General features: G+C 37.7%; 1 non-coding gene across 1 annotated transcript; it reads left to right on the forward strand.

Moving 5' to 3' along the window:
- Positions 1–1,585: 1,585 nt before the first annotated feature.
- On the forward strand, positions 1,586–1,712 carry LOC130031324 (small nucleolar RNA SNORA9). Its single transcript, XR_008793671.1, has one exon. It is a non-coding gene; the product is annotated as a small nucleolar RNA SNORA9 (small nucleolar RNA).
- The last annotated feature ends 14,615 nt before the right edge of the window (positions 1,713–16,327 follow it).

Consider the following 16,327-nt stretch of genomic DNA (forward strand, 5'->3'; position numbering starts at 1 on the left):
GGGGAAGAGTAAACTTATATTAAAAGTAATTGCCACTGGGGACAGAGTCAGTATTGCCCTTAAAAAATAATCCTCTGTCCAGAGCAATCACTCAAATGGCTTGAGAGCATGTTTTGCCATGAATCTCCTGTGCTGGGTCCCTGGCACTGCTTGGCCCCCAAAGGTCCACAGGAAGTCCCCAAGCAAATAACTGGGAGTCACTCTCAGGTACCACTGAGAATGGCCCAAATATCAGAAAGGGAAAAATGTTATTTCTGTCTCACTTTTCTTGGGTTTTGTATTTTTCTTACTGCCTTTGTTCTCTGTAGGTGTATGTTAGCACAGTGTGAATCCCTTATTTTATTCTGTAAATACATTATAGTTTTTTGTTTGTTTGTTTCACAGATAAAGTATTTTCTAGTGTTATGGTGACATGGTTAACCTGAAGTCGGCTTCAATCACAATTTGTTTCTTTAGTGCTTGACTTCCCAACGCTGTTATGGATGTAACAATATATTGAGAGCACTATTATTCAATACAGTTCTGATAGCTGCTGTCACAGAAATTAAGCAAGAAAAAAATTTAAATTTGTGTTCAAATTGGCAAAGAAATCAAATTCACTGTTTACAAATGACATATCAAGAACCCTAAGACTGCATAACCAATCATTCATTAAACACTCCTAGAAGCAATAAATCTTTACAGGAAAGTTGCAGCTTACGAAAGCAAACAGGAAAATCTTTTGTGATTTTATATGTAAACAATGATAAAAGAGTGATTTAATTTAAAAATCCTGCTTATAGTTATGAAAAACATTAGGTAATGTGTAATCAATTTTTAGAAAGGAGGTGAAAGATTTACTTATTAAAACCTACAAAGCACTGTTAGGAATTTCGTATGTAGGAACCCAAAAAGGCTCCTCTGAAAAACTCCTCAAAACAATATATTTATATAGTAAAGTAGCAGGCTACAAAACCAGTGCACAGGATTCTAATTTATTCTTACATGTAAACAAACAAACAACAACAAAAAAACCCCAAATTCAGAATAGAAATAAACCCGATTGCAATCATGTAAAAAACAGAAACCCCTTAGTTTAACAAAGGAGGTAAAAGACCTATTTAGTGAAAACTGAAAAACTTCTGAAAGGAATTTAAAATGAACTAATGTAATAGAAAAATATTCTTGGTTTAAGGATCATAATAATTGCCATCTTGAAAATGACTATCTTAACTCAAAGTAGTTTACAGAAACAGCAATTCTGAAAAAATTTCCGTGGCATTATTCAAGGACATGGAGTAAATTTTTCTAAAATTTGCATTAAGCTACAAAACTCCTGACATAGCCAAAGCAATCTTGAGGAAAAATGGGAGGCATTTTGTCCCCAGACTTTAAATTCTGACACAAAGCTTTAGCAATCAAAATTGGTTGGTACCGGAAGGAAAAAAGTCTCTTCTCAATGGCATAGGATTGAGAAGTCTGGGAGAAACCCTCAGATGCATGAGCAATTTATTTATGAAGAAGTGCATGAATTGGAGCAAGGAAACCTCTTTAGCCAATGATTACGGGAAAACTAGATAGTCACAATTAAAAAAAATGAAATTAGGTGCAAGCCTTCATCATACTTGGGTCTGGAGTGACCCTGTGCTTTCCCACAGTGCTTGCAATTATGAAACGTTGTGAGATCTTGACCTGCTCCATTCAGAGTAAGGTGTTAGAAATCTCAGACAATCGTGAAAAATAAGAAAAAGAATAAAAAAGAAGCAATAAGGGAAAAATAGACCCCTCTTTCACCCTGTAAACAAAAATCAACTCAAGTAAATTAAAATTTTTATATTGCACTTGAATCTTGAAAAATCCATTGGGGAAACATAGGCAAGACTCTCCAAAATCATGACCACAGTGAAGTCTGAAATGTAAGAACTCAAGTGGCAAAGGTAATAAAAACAGAAACGGAACTATGTCAAACTAGAACACTTCTGCATTCTGTGAGCAATGTGCCCTACAATTAAAAGACATTCTGCTGATTGAAAGGATTTTGAGACCATACGCAAGATAAAGGACTAATACCTAAGATACATAAAGTGCTCTTAAAGCTCTCCATCACTACATGCAAAAAAATGGGCTCAGAACTCTGCCTAACACCATGTACAAAAGTAAGATCAAAATGGATTAAAGACCTCAACATCAGACCAGAAACCACAAGGTACATTGAAGACAAAGTTGGCAAAACCCTCCATGACATTGAAGCTAATGGTATCTTCAAAGATGCCACGCCACTGACTGAGCAAGTGAAAACAGAGATAGATAAATGGGACTTTCTTAAACTAAGAAGCTTCTGCACCTCCAAAGAAACAGTGACCAAAATACAAAGACAGTCTACAGAATGGGAAAGAATATTCGCCGAATACACATCTGACAAGGGGTTGATATCAAGGATATACAAAGTACTGGTTGAACTCCACAAGTAGAAAACATCCAACCCCATCAAAAAATGGGGCAATGAAATGAACAGAAACTTTCTCAAAGAAGAAATCCAAATGGCAAAAAAGCACATGAGAAAATGCTCTACATCATTAATCATCAGGGAGATGCAGATCAAAACCACAATGAGATACCATCTGACACCTCAGAGACTGGCACACATTCAAAAGAACAAAAGCAATTGATGCTGCCACAGATGTGGCGAGAAAGGGACACTCCTTCACTGCTGGTGGGAATGCCGACTAGTTCAGCCCTTTTGGAAAACAGTATGGACGCTTCTCAAAAAATTAGAAATTGAGCTCCCATTTGACCCAGCAATACCATTCCTGGGAATATATCTCAGAGAGGCAAAAATGTATAGTCGAAGTGACATCTGCACTTGTTTGTTCATTACAGCACTCTTTACAGTAGCCAGAAACTGAAAGAAATCTGAGTGCTCAAGAAAAGATGACTGGTTAAAGAAACTTTGGTACATCTACACAATGGAGTACTATGTAGCTCTTAGAAAAGATGAAGTCATGAAATTTACATACAAGTGGTACAATATGGAAAGTATCATGCTAAGCGAAATGAGTCAGAAAGAGAGGGATAGACATAGAAAGATTGCATTCATCTGGGGGATATAAAATAACAAAATATGAGATTAATACCCAAGAATAGCTGAGATCAACACCAGGAGGATTCCTCCATAGCTTAGAGGCCAGCCGGGTATTCTAGGGGATAGGGCAGTTCAGATAGAGAAGGGAGCACCAAATAGAGGGTGTTTGGAGGATCCTCCCAGGAGGGGAGATGCATGTTGAAAGTAGACTATGGACTGAACATGTTTGCCACTCAATGCCTCTTTTGCTGACCACAACACCCAAAAGGAGAGGGAGAACAAAAGGGAATGCCCTGCCACAGTGGCACGGGGGGATGGGGGGATGGGGGGAGGGATATTATCCATGGTAGTGGAAAATGGGCACTGGTGGAGGGATGGGTATTTGATCATGGTATGACCGAAACCCAAGCACAAAAATTTGTAAATCTACAACTGTACCTCATGATGTTTCACTAAAAAAAAAAAATAAAAACTCTCCATCAGAAAAACCGATTCAAAAATGTGGAACGGAAAGGAATGACATGGTCTCAAGATGTGAAATTGACCCAGAGGCAAAGGAAATTCGTCATCATTGATTATAAGGGAAATGCAAATCAAAGTGAAAATAAAACATCACTCACATGGGGACTCACAAATGTGTAACACAAAGCCAGAAATGAGTAAGTGCCAGTGGGGGTGTGCCAGATAGGAACCTCATTTTTCATTGGAGAGACTGGTTTGGCTCAGCCTGAAGGACATCTCCACACCTGTACTCATCACAGCATTGTTGACTGCAGCCAGGATCTGGAAACAACGCAAGTGCCCACAAGAGATGAGTGGATAAAGAGCTTGTACAAACACACGTGCAATACCGCTCAACTGTGAGAAGAGGTGAAAGCTTCACCTGGATGAAACTTGGATGGAATTGGAAGCTGTTATAATAAGTGAGCTGAGAAGAAAAAGACAAATGCCAGATGATCGTCCTCATGTGGAGGATGAAGAAGCAAAGTAAGTGTATTTGACAGTCAGCAGTGGGAATGAACACTGAGATGTGATTGTGACAGAACAGGGAATTGAGGGAAAACATTTGTGGGTGGGCTTTGATTAAGCCACACCTGGGCGTGCTCAGGACTTACTCCTGTCCCTGTGCTCAGGGCTCAGTCCTGATGATGATCAGTGTGCTGAAGATCAAGTCTGGCTACATGCTCAATGAGAGCATTCTGCCTGTTGCACTACCTGATATTTTGCCCATTTTGTGCCTAGTATTCATTTGTCCTAGTGAATTTTTAAGCTCAATTCTTTTTTATGAAGTAATTTATTTAAAGAAACTCTTAGAGAAATTAGAAACACATAAAATATGAGAAACTAATCAGTTGCTGAAAATTTGCCTAGTTTGTGCCTACTGTTAGTTTGTTCTAGTGAATTTCAGGCTCAGTTCTGTTTTATCAAGTTACTAGTTTATTTAAAGATGCTTTCTTAGAGAAAAATGATAAATATCTGAAATGTAAGAAATTAATCTATTTTTTGTTTTGATAGATTTCCTTTTTTTAAATAATTCCAAGAAATGACTGACATGTGCATCTCAAGAAGATTTTACGTTATATATGACTGGTTAAATCAAATACTGGACACCATGCATGACTAGGTAGTTCGTATTTCTATAAAACTTTTCCCTTAATTATATTGTAAAGATTAATCTCCTTGAATTTTGTAAATTTAATTTTTATGAGTTTAATTTATAATTATATGTTGTAATGATAATATATATATATATATATATATATATTAGTGAGATACCATGTACAGCTACATGGTAACTAGTTTGTAAATAGACTTACAAACTGTCGTATTTGGGTTTCAGTTACACAATGATCAAGTACCCATCATCCACTAGTGCCCATCCATTCTCCACCAATGAACCCAGTAGCCTGCCCACTACCCCACCCCCACCCCACCCCACCTCTATGGCAGGGCATTCCCTTTTTCTCTCTCTTTCCTTTAGGGTGTTGGGGTTTGCAATAGAGGTATTGAGTGGCCACCGTGTTCGGTCTATAGTCTACTTTCAGCCTTTCAGCACGCATCTTGCATCCCCAGCGAGTCCTCCAAACACCCTTTACTTGGTGTTTCCTTTTCTCTCTGAACTGCCCTTTCCCCCAGCATGTGCTGCCGGCTTCCAAGACGGGGACCAGACCTCCTGGTACTTATTACAACTATTCTTACCACTTTGTAGTAGAGTTTGAGAATGGAGAGGGTGATGCCTCCCCACCCTTTTCCCCAAGAACTGCTTTAGCTATTCGTGAGCATTTGTTGCTCCAAATGAATTTTAGGAGTGCTTGATGATCCATTTCTTTGAAGAATTTCATGGCTATCTTCATAGGGATCACATTGAATCTGTATAGTGCCTTGGGGAGTATTGCCATTTTGACAATATTCATTCTTCCTATTCATTAGCAGGCGATATGTTTCCATTTCCTCATGTCCTCTTTTATTTTGTGGAGTAGCGTTTTGCAGTTTTCTTTGTAGAGGTCCTTTACTCCTTAGGCTGATTCCAAGGTACTTGATTTTCTGGGGCACAATTTTTGGGTACTGCGACTTTATTGTCCAAGTCTATTGTTTCAAGGAGTTTCTTGGTAGAGGCTTTTAGGATTCTCTAGATATAGTATCATATCATCTGCGAATAGTGAGAGCTTGATTTTTTCCTTTCCTATATGGATGATAATAATATTATTACACATAGTTTAAATTCACTAAAGTCAAAGATAAAAGTTAATTTAAACCCTTTACATAATTTTATAGAAAAGAAGTATCCATTAATTTTGCTGAAGTGTATGTGTTTTAAATGTGTTGCATATTTTTTAGTCAGCAGATATACCATTTAAAATTAAAGTTGGTTGGGGCTGGAGAGATAGCACAGCGGGTAGGGCGTTTGCCTTGCACGTGGCCGACCCGGGTTCTATTCCCAGCATCCCATACGGTTCCCTGAGCACCGCCAGGAGTAACTCCTGAGTGCAGAGCCAGGAGTAAGCCCTGTGCATCTCCAGGTGTGACCCAAAAAGCAAAAAATAAATAAATAAATAAAATTAAAGTTGGTCATATATTCATTGTGTGAATTAACGTTGAAAGCTATGTTTATTCTCGGAATTTCTTTCAAAGCGAATGGCCATAATAATATACCTATCTCTGTAATATACCTTTAATGTTATTGAGCATTATCGGAAACAATTGTTTTTACATAAATCTGAGTTGCATAACTTAAAAATGTTGTTAGTTCAGTGTATTCTTTGATAAAAGACTAAGAAATTATATATATTATTAGGTATTAAAAGTTACTTGAAAGCCAAAATGTCCCATCTCAGTTTCTTAGGTTTCTGACAGCTCTTTCTGCAGTCTGAGCGTCCATGTGGTATAGAGGAGTAGGGGTTAAGGAGTCCAGGCGAGGCACCATTATTTCTGCTTTTAATACCTGCTCCTGTTTTCTGGGTTTTCAGACAGCATGTACGCTTTCTTGTTTTCTAAAATTTTTCTGTGAATAATGCAATAATCTATCCACATAACTAATCTGAAGATTGCAATTTGTTATTAAGGATGCAGTTTTATTTATTTTATAATGTCATGACAATACTGAGTAAGTTTCGCATTATAAACTAATGTGTTTGATTTTTAAGGTGGCATTGAACTGTATTGACTTAAACATCCTTTTTAATACATATGTAGGTTAACTTGATCTTATAATCCTATGGATAAACTTTTATACCCAACCATTTGAAGCTGCATTGGAAGACATTTGGTCATAGTGCCTTCTTCTACTAGGTCAGTTATTAAGCACTTTCTCCTTTATGTTGATGAAATAATCCTCTATATTTGGCAGTTTGTTCAGAATTGTGGTTAAATTTTCTGAAATATTTTATATGTAAAATTTGTATTTGGGGGCTGGAGCGATAGCACAGTGGATAGGGCGTTTGTCTTGCACGCAGCCAACCCTGGTTGGATTCCCAGCATCCAATATGATTCCCTGAGCACCGCCAGGAGTGATTCCTGAGTGCATGAGCCAGGAGTAACCCCTTTGCATCGCTGGGTGTGACCTAAAAAAAGCAAAATAAATAAATAAATAAAATTTGTATTTGGTAATAATATTTGCTTAAAGTTATTGTACACTTAAAATTTGAAATATTTTCAATATGCTTTGTATACTATATATATACACTGAAAATAATTGACTTTATTTTAATGTTTAGTATAGAGCTAAACCATAATCCTATAAAAGATGAAAAACCAAGCACGTGGAATTAAAAAAAATAGGAAAAGCAAAACAAAAATTAGCAAATACAAGTGACAAAACAATAAAGATTAGTAATAAGAAAAATAGGAGAGATTTAAATACTTCAGTAAAATATAATTTTACTTTGGAGACACTGTGACTACAAAACATGTGGTAGAATCTTAATATAGTAATTACTTTTTAAAGCTCTTTTTGTAGGGCTGCTCTATGAAATTTTTATACCATCATATTTAATAGTAAATAATAAATTAGTTTTAGTCAACAATCATATTTAATAGTTTGCTTTTATGCATGTATTCACCCATGCTTGTAACTATAGAAAAGATTTCTTTTAGCTTCCATGAGATTTACATAGAAACGTTTATCGCAGAGGACCGAGCTCACCCTGCTGGTGAAACAGACCATGTACACATTCAGTCTCCATCACCAGACAACTGAATGGCAGCAGTCATTTGAGAAAATGCTGCTGTTTTCTCCAATATCAGAATACAGTGTGGTGTGCTTTTTCTCTTCAGCATTTCTTACCTGCATGCATTCCTTAAAGCTATACTTTTATTCAAATAATTTATCAGACTATTTGAAGTGTGCTTCCACTTATAAAAGTTATATTTGAGTTTTGAGAGGAGTTCATTTGACCTTTTTTTTGTACTTAAAACAATATTAATTTGAGGCTGGAGCCACAAATTAAGCTGCACAGCGGGTAGGGCATTTGCCTTGCACACGGCCAACCTGAGTTCGGTCGCCAGCATCCCATATGGTCCTCTGAGCACCGTCGGGAGTAACTCCTGGGTGCATAGCCAGGAGTAATACCTGGGCATCGCTAGGTATGCCCCCCCCAAAAAAAGAAGTAATATTAATTTTAGGTAGCACTGTAGCAACGTCCACCAGTTGTCCATCGATTTGCTCGAGCGGGCCCAGTAATGTCTCCATTGTGACACTTGTTGTTACTGTGTTTGGCATATCAAATAGGCCACGGGTAGCTTGCCAAACTTTGCCATGTGGGCGAGATGCTTTCGGTAGCTTGCCAGGCTCTCCGAGAACAAAGATAAATAGTATTATTTAGTATGATTTAGGAGTGAACATTTCATTTGAGCAAATCTTTGAGAACCTAGGAATTATTGAAAGTAAATAAAACAATCCTTTACACTTGATCCCCTTACTACTGTGAATCACTTAAAATATAGCTCAGTTTAAAAAATTAAATTTTTTCCTATTATTTTATATTTTATAGTATATCTGATGATGACAAACTTGATTCAGATTTTTCTGCCCCTAAAAAACCTGAAAATTGAGTTATATGGCATAGTAATTGAATTTAAAGTTCAAATATTTATTTTTTGACTTGTTTTTTAATTTTTATTAGTGAAACACCATGAGGTACAGTTGTAGAAGTACAAATTTTTGTGCTTGGATTTCAGTTATACAATGATTGAGTACCCATCTCTCCATCAGTGCCCATTCTCCACCTCCAGTGCTCCCAGTATCCCTCCCACCGCCCCATTCCCCCCATTCCATACCACCCCTGTGGCATTCCCTTTTGTTTTCTCTCTCCTTTTGGGTATTGTGGTTTGCAAAAGAGGCATTGAGTGGCAGTCTTGTTTGGTCTATAGTCTACTTTCAGCATGCTTCTCCCATCCTGGGAGGATCCTCCCAACACCCATTATTTGGTGCTCCCTTCTCTATCTGAGCTGCCTTTTCCCTTTCCCCCCAGCATGTGCGGCTGGCCTCCAAGTCATGGAGTGAACCTCCTGGTACTTATCTCGGCTATTCTTGGTTGTTAGTCTCTTATTTTGTTACTTTAGATTCCCAGATAAACGCAATCTTTCTATGTCTGTCCCTCTCTTTTTGACTCATTTCGCTTAGCCTTGGAGTGTTTTTATCCGGGTCTCATTTAGCTGGCACTCTTCTGGCTCCTTGGATCTGGATGTCTGCATTCTTTAACTTTGGGAACTATTCAGCAAGATTTCTAAGAGTTTCATTGTATTGGTGGTGCTGTTTCTGTGCTGGTGATAGAGCCCAGGCCCATGTACATGAGGAGCAGATTCTTCATCGTTCAGCTGCTTCACCCCTCCCCCCACAACTCAGTTTAAATGTAAAGGTAAAGGTAAAGGTAAAGGCCCTCCCGTTGATCGTCGATTTGCTCGAGCGGGCCCAGTAACATCTCCATTGGAGACTTTGCTGTTACTGTGTTTGGCATATCGAATACTCTCGGTAGTTTGCCGGGCTCTCTGAGAGGGGCGGAGGAATCGAACTCGGGTCGGCCATGTTGGCCGCTTGTAAGGCAAACGCCCTTATTTTAAGAAATTCATTTATATAGTACTTTTTAGAATTGAGCAAGTAAAAATGTGAACAATTAAAGAGCTTTTTTAAAAAAATTTTATTGTATTTCAGTGCTATGGATCTTCTTGACTCAGTTGATATGATGAAACAAAATCTGCAAGATGGCAAATTCAAACCTGATGGATGTTTTTACAACAACACAAGAAAATAGTAAGCTTCCTTAAGTTTTTTTTTTAATTTTTAAGAATACAAATAAATTTATTGGCATTTAATGATTTTTTGAATTAAAGATCTGCTGTAAGTTATTATTTGATTTATAGCTGGAAATAGAGTGACTTTTCTTTAAAAATATTTTAAATTGACAGTGCCAGAGAGACAGTACAGCAGAAAGGGAGCTTGCCTTGCAGGCTTCTGACATGGGTCCATCTATGGTCCCTTGAACCCTCAGAAGTGATCCCTGAGCACAGAGCCAGGAAGAAGCCCTGAGCACAGCTAGCTGTGGCGCCAAAACAAAACAAGACAAAACCAAAAAAATTGACTTGTGGTAAGTTAATTCTAATTTACAATTAGTATTACTGAAGTATCATTTACTTATATCTTTTTGAATTGCTCAATTCTATATCACAGTTTGTTATATAGCATTATCAATATAACATAATATCAGACACATTAAAACTGCATTATCAAACTTGTTTTTGAAAACCTAAAAATGTCAAGGAAGTCTATATGTTGCAATCCCTTTAGAAAATCCAAGCCTATAGTTACTCCTCTAAATTTTTTCCTTATTTCTAGAGCTGACAGTTGACTTATTAAAACTACTATTTAGGATTTAAATTACTAATTGGATTTAAATTACTATTTGGTCATTGTCATTGTCATTGTCATTGTCCTCCCGTTGTTCATCAATTTGCTCAAGCGGGCCCAGTAACATCTCCATTGTGAGACTTTGTTGTTACTGTGTTTGACATATCGAATACGTCACGGGTAGCTTGCCAGGCTTTGGTGTGCGGGCGAAATACTCTCGGTAGCTTGCAAGGCTCTCTGAGAGGGGCAGAGGAATCGAACTCGGGTCAGCCATGTTGGCTGCGTGCAAGGCAAACGCCCCACCCGCTGTGCTATCACTCCAGCCCTGGGTAATTTAAATATTACCCAAAATGTTACCAAAAATATTTCAATGATTTGATAGAGCTATATTATGTTTATTCTAATAAAACTCATTCCTTTGCTTATTTTCCAAAGAGAATGATAAAATTATTGTATTAATTCAAAAAGGGTTGAATATAAGTAAATGTATAGGTAATGTTCACTTGGCATTGTATATTTAGAGAAAAATAATATAAAAATATTTAATGCTATTGGTTTGAGCATATTAAATGTATGGGTTTTTTTTTATTTGAATATGGGAATTCTGCTGGTAGAACAATTCTTGAAGTAAATTTTGCTCTCCAAGTTACAGATGTAATCATGGAAGCATATTGGAAAACATAGGCTAAAAATGAAGCAATGAAAACAACTATCTTAAAAACAAATAATAAACTAACAGCAACGAAGCCATCTTCTCTGCCCATCTTCTCTGAAAACTAAAAAGAAGGCCAGGAAGGCATCCGGGACTCTGGTTTGAATTCAGGGACGCCAATTTGCTCCCCAGGTCAGTATTAAACCCCACCTATGAAGAGCAACGTCGTGGAATGAAGAGGAACAGCCATGTATTTCTTCACCTCTCCATAATTAATCATAGACATACACAGACATTCTAACTACAACAATGCACGAGAAACAACTTCAAATAACAACAGTCACAATAGTAAAGCAACGCAGAAACCCACTAAACTTAGTGCAGATTCTAGCCCAGATGAACCAACCAGTAACAATGAGCTATATAACCTCTCTGATAAAGAATTTAGAATGAGATTGATGAAGATCCATAGGAAACTCAAAGAAACAATGGAGTGCACCGCCAATGAAACACAAGAGGATATGAGAGCAGAAATAAGGAAAATGCAAATGAAAATACAAGCATAAATGCCAGATCTAAAACCTGGAAGATGAAATGAAAAACTCACTGGGAAACCTCATTAACAGAGTAACATCTTATGAACACAGAATCAGTGAACTCCAAGATGAGGTGAAGGAAATCTCCAGAAGACACCAGAAGATAGAAAATAGCCTCAAAATAAACCAATAGATGACAGGAGAACTTTGGGATAAATTCAACAACAATATAAGAATCCTTGAGTTCCCAGAGGGACAGGGGAAAAAACCCTATGTAGAAACAACTGTCAAGGCCATCATTTCTGAGTTCCCATAGCTGAACAGCACATGCACCCAAATCCAGGGGGCCCAACAGGTGCTAGCTAAAAGAAATAAAAATGAAAATACATGAGATGCATCTTAATCAGAATGCTGAAATTGATAGAGATAGAATACTGAAAGAAAACATCCCAAAAGGACATCACTTACAAAGGAGCATCCTTAATATGTACAACCAACTTATCGGATTAAATCTTCCATGCTTGAAGATAGTGGTGAAATACAGTGAATAAAATTCAATGAAACAAATGCCTCACCGAGAATACTTTACCCACCAGATTCTCATTCAGATTTTGAAGGAACAAAACACAACTTCACAGCTAAACTTGATAGACTTAAAGCCATTTAGATGGGTCACTTTAAGATAAGACAACCCCCCACAGTCATAGTGAATTCTTACAAAAAGATGGCACAAGCCCTCCCCCCCTTAACAAAAATCTCTCTCAAAGTCAGTGGGCTAAATATACCAATTAAGAGAAACAGAATGGTAGGATGGATTAAAAAATTGAAACCAACACTCTGTTGTCTGCAAGAAACATATTTAAACAGCAAACATAGACTCAAAGTCAAAGGCTAGAAAACAATTGTTAAGGATATCACTTAATCACTTGACTTCCTGTTACTCATCGATTTGCTTGAGTGGATGCCAGTCATGTCTCCATTTGTCCCTGTCATGTGCTAGTGTAGCCCAATGGCATCTGTTCGTTCTAGGAACATGAAGAGCCTCAAACAGATTGTTCAGGGTCTTGCTGAAGAAGTCTGACCATCTTGTAGGTGGGCGGCCACGCAATCTTTTGACGTCCCGTGGAATCCAGTCGGTAATGGCTCTAGTCCAGTGGCAGTCTCCAAATATCATTACATGTCCAGCCCATCTGATTTTCGACGCCTTGGCAAACAAAACAGCATCCCTGATTCTTGACCATTGAAGGAGGTTGGAACTCCAGATTCTTTCTCTCATTTGAGTGAAAAGTGACACTCCAAGCATAGCCCTTTCTATTCCTCTTTGGAAGACCCGAATAGCATTCTCATCCTGTTTTCATAGGGCCCAGGTCTCTGAGGCATATGTTAATGCAGGAAGAACAGTAGAATTGAAGAGATGTGCCCATAGCCAGAGGTTCTTTGTCCTCTTAGTTATTTCTTTGATGTTCTTGAAGGCATTCTAAGCCGCTCTCTTCCTCCTGCGCAACTCAGGTGCCAGGTCATAAGTCATGTTGAATTCTCGACATAGGTACGCATAACTGTTGCATTTGGAGATGGTCATTCCGTTGAGAGCGATTGGAACATCAGGAACAAGACTGTTTTTCACAACATTGTCTTCGTGAGATTCAGCTGTAGACCTACCTTTCCACACTCACGGTCAAAGTTGGCCAGCATTTGTGCCACTTGGCTAAAGTTTGGTGTTATTTAGAACGATGTCATCAGCAAAGCGGAGGTGATGTAGTTGCCGACCCTCTATCTTCACTCCCATTCCTTCCCATTCCAGTCATCGCATGACGTTTCCGGGGGTGGCACTGAAGAGTTTCGGTGAAATGGTATCACCCTGCTGAACCCCTCTCTTGACATCGATGATCACTTCTTTGTAGAATGGTGAGATCCTGGTAGTGAATCCATAATACAGCTCACAGAGGACCCTGATTGATGCATTGAGTTTGAATGCCCTGATAGGCTAGGGCTTCAATGACTGCTTTGATCTCAACAGAATCAAAGGCCTTCTTTAAATCAATAAACCTTAGGGAGAGCGGCATCTTGAACTCCCAAGAAACCTCAATGAGCTTGGTTATCGTGTGGATGCGGTCAATTGTGCTGAATCCTTTGCGGAACTTGGCTTGCTCGCATGGTTTTCCTTCATCTAGTGTTCTGTCAATCCTATTCGGGATGACTTAAGTGAACAGCTTGTAGATGACAGATAATAAGGCAGAACATGCGACAAAAGAGGCATCGGAGGTGTCAGTGTCCTTGTCAACACGAACTTGGCCACAGCATTGATTCTTTCGAATGCCTTACAACCTGAATAGGACAATTACACTTGAATAGATGTGGCTCACTACTGGCAGTTTCTATCTTCGTTGTAAACGCACCAACATCAAATTATGATGAAGGAGTAATTGAGAAGTCCTACATGCAGTTGGAGAAGTTCTATAAAGAAGACCACACCTTCTATAAGATCATTGTTTGTGATTTTAATGCCAAGATAGGACCGAGAAGTTCAGCTGAAGAACTCCACATTGAGACCCATGGCCTAGAATGGAACGAACAGGGTGAGAGACTGTCTGACTTTATTGTGTCGACCAAGACAAAGACTATCCAGGGTAACTCACAGTTCCAGAAGGCTGAATCTAAACGTTGGACATGAGAATAAAGACCAAGTTACCAGAAATTGTGGGATGTATCTAAAACTGTTATAAGAGGAATGTTTAGTAAGAATTCTGTAAGAATTCATCAGGAAGCAAGACCCACATATTCAGCTTAACTTCTCACTTTAAGATCTTGGGAAATGACCATCAAAAGGAGCTTAAACCAGGTGGCAAGAAGGAAATAAAAAAAAACAGTAAAAATGAACGAGCTGGAATCACAAAAGATAAGCCAAAAGATCAATGAAACCAAGATCTTGTTCTTGGAAAAAAAAAAAGATAGACAATAAACTGCTATCAAGACATATAAAGAAAGAGAGAGAGCCCCAATAAACTGAGAAATGAAGGGGGGACATCACAACAGAAACCACAGAAATTCAAAGAATCATCAGAGATTGTTTTGAGAATCTTCATGCAACAAAACAAGAGAAACTTGAAGAACCAGATAAATTCTAGTATTCCTATAAACTCCCAAGCCTGTACCAAATTTGGAATGCCTGAACAAACCTATTACTATTGAAGAAATAGAAATGGTAATCAAATTCTTTCCAGAAACAAAAGCCCAGGCCAAGATGCATTCACTGGTGAATACTTTCCAAACTTTAAAGAGGACCTACTGTCAATCTTTATAAAGTTCTTCCAGAAAATTGAAGAAATAGAAACACTCCCAAACAATTTCTATGAGAAAAATATCACCCTCATAACAAAAGCACAGATATTTAAAAAAGTTAGAAAGAGAGGGAGAGAGAGAGAGAGAGAGAGAGAGAGAGAGAGAGAAAATTATAGTCTGATATCCGTGATGAGCATAACTGCAAAGATCCTTAACAAAATACTAACAAAACAAATCTCACAGGTCATCAAAAAGATCATACACCATGACCAAGTAGGACTCCTCCCAAGGATGCAAAACTGATATAACATTTGTGATTCAATCAACATAATACACTGTATCAATAAAAGAAAAGATGACAATCATATAATCACATCAATCAATGCAGAGAAAGCATTCAACAAGATCCAGTACCCATTCATGATAAAAACCCTCAACAAAATGGAAGTTGAAAGAAATTTTCTCAATATAATCAGTCATCTCACATAAGCCCACAGCAAGTATTATAGATGGCAAAAAACTAAAAACCTCTAAGATTAGTTACAAGACAAGATTGCCCAATCTCACAACTCCTATTTAATATACTACTGGAAGTACTGCTCATAGCAGTTAGGCAAAAAAAAAAATCAAGGGCATCCAGATATGAAAGAAAAAAGTCAAGATTGAACTATTTGCAGAAAATAGGATACCACATTTAGAAAATTCTAAAGATTCTACAAAAATAAAACCTCCTAGGAAAAGCCATCTGCTGAAATCCTCAACTCTTTGGGAGGTAAGCAGTTAAAAAGAGCTTTGAATATTTTTTAATTAAATCATTAAATTGTTAGTGATTAATACCCTCTGAATTACTCATTATAATTTTGACATTCTTTTTATTTTTTGCATTCCTAAATAAAATATGTAAACAGTAACACTACCAATGTGTCTGAGTCCTTTTGCCCATGTTACCTCCTATCTGCCTCTTCTTCCTTTCCTTCCCTGTCCTTCTCAGGTTCTTTTCCTTCCCTTCCTTCTCAGGTCTATAATCCAGAGTAATCTAGGTGTTCCTCCTTTGATAGCTTGCATTATCTCTCTTCTGGAGCTTCCCTTCAGAGACTGGGGAAGTTCTGAGCTCTCTTCTACAAGCTACTTTTCTCCTTCCTCTTCATCCTCTTATCTAATATATTCTTGGCATCTATTGATATGATTTTAATTTTTTTGTGTTGATGTAGTGCATTGCATTGATTGACTTGAGAATGTTAAATAATTTTTGGAGTTATGTTTTGTGATTATACTTGTGTTCTATCATGGAGAATGCCCTATGTGCATTGGAGAAGAATGTGTATACACACATACATATATATATGTGTGTGTATATATTTATATAATATATGTATATATACTAAGTTCCTCTCTTCTGTTTCTCTCTTCAATTCCAGTCAATTCCAGTATTTCCGCTTTTAGTTTTAGCCTAGCTG

Source organism: Sorex fumeus, unplaced genomic scaffold, assembly GCF_029834395.1.
Source record: "Sorex fumeus unplaced genomic scaffold, SorFum_2.1 ptg000046l, whole genome shotgun sequence".
NCBI lineage: Eukaryota > Metazoa > Chordata > Mammalia > Eulipotyphla > Soricidae > Sorex > Sorex fumeus.